Source organism: Rattus rattus, chromosome 1, assembly GCF_011064425.1.
Source record: "Rattus rattus isolate New Zealand chromosome 1, Rrattus_CSIRO_v1, whole genome shotgun sequence".
In the NCBI taxonomy this organism is placed as follows: Eukaryota; Metazoa; Chordata; class Mammalia; order Rodentia; family Muridae; genus Rattus; species Rattus rattus.
This window is the reverse complement of record NC_046154.1, coordinates 118,533,794-118,535,357: the sequence shown is the minus strand read 5'-3', so window position 1 is coordinate 118,535,357 and position 1,564 is coordinate 118,533,794. Positions and strand designations below refer to the sequence as shown.

The window sequence follows — 1,564 nt, the reverse complement described above, 5'->3', positions numbered from 1 at the left end:
CAGGTAACAGAATGAATCCGGACCTCTCTCACTGCTACTGCATTCAGGAACTTGCTTGTTTTCTTTGTTCAGTGTTTACAAAATGTATTTGCAAAAATTTAAACAAATTATTTGAAATTCTAAGTTTAGGTTCATCTTTGTTTAGTAACACAGACATTTCTCAATAAAGTGGGGTTTACGCTAGCCACTTTGCCCTTCTTCTTTCCTCTGCCATCGTGCACACTATGCCTGATTCAGCGTCTCACAAGACTTTTGGAATCAAGTGATTCCTGGCCAAGAAACAAAAGCAAAATCATCCTGCTCCTCGGTGGATTTGGATAAAAACTGGTAATAAAATCAGGTACAATTCTAAGAGAAGACACTGGAGGAGAACGAAGCTGGGCCTATAACAATTCACACAATGGGAAGACTGACAGTTTATACTGAATTGTGGTCATCGAACAGTTCTACCAGATGGAGTTCAACATTTTTAACCTGGAGACTTGCTCATGTCTACATTAGGGTGTTTGTCCAGCAATAAAATTTAGATCAAAAAAAAAAACAGCCAATACCTGTTAGTTAAAACAAAGCTCAGACAGAAAAATTCTCTCCTACGAAAGCTCTTCTATGAATGGAAGAGTGAAACGCCCCAGTGTCGAGAGGCAAGAAGCAGACAGACTAAGGAGGGAGAGAATTCTCAGCATTTGCCACTTCCTGGATTTCGTTCTGCCCTTGAGCTGTTTTTTATTTCTTGCTGCTAAAATGGTCTTAACTAGTATTATAAATAAGATGAAAAAGCCACAAAGCCTTAAGCATGACATTTGTGCCATGTCCCCTTGGCCGAGAGGAGTCTATTGGAAGCTGACAAATGTGGAGATTAGTTTGTGTTTCAGGGCTGAGTATAGAGTGCCCTTAAGGGATAGTGCAGCTGAGACTGAGCTGTAGAATTTCTCCGTTGTGCTTCATGCTCTAATGGGAAGGGAGTGCTCAGAGCATCTACGGGAAGACATTCAGAGTAGAGCACCTCCGTGCCCACTCTTACCCTAGGTGCCGAGATTTGAGCCCATGAGTATTATCAAAGTTTCCTAAATCTTCATAAGGGGATATTGTGTCTACTGCATCTCTTATTCCTAATTCTATACGATGAACCAGAAACAAAACATATAGGAAAACATTCCTTGATGCACCAAAAGCATATTCAGTGCTTGTTATCTAAAAATTCATCAATCAATAAAGAAAAAGGAGGGGCTGGGGCATGGCTCCATTGGTGAAGTGCATGTCATACAAGAATGAAGACTCAAGGTTCGGATACCTCATACCCACATAAAAATCCAAGCTGAGATACATATCTGTAATCACAATGATAGGGAAGTAGAGACAGGTAGGTCCCCAGGGCTTGTTGGCCAGTCAGTCTAGCTGAATCTGGCTCAGTGAAAGACTCTCAAAAATTAGGGAGTGATAGAGGTGGACACCTGACACAGACCTCTGGGTTCATGCCTGTACACACACACACACACACACACACACACACACACATACATATGCATAGGTCATAGACACAAATCAAAAAAGGAAAGGAAAAGTA

At 41.2% G+C, this 1,564-nt stretch overlaps 1 pseudogene; it reads left to right on the top strand.

The window, feature by feature from the left end:
* Positions 1-224: 224 nt before the first annotated feature.
* On the top strand, positions 225-389 carry LOC116900776 (annotated as a pseudogene).
* The last annotated feature ends 1,175 nt before the right edge of the window (positions 390-1,564 follow it).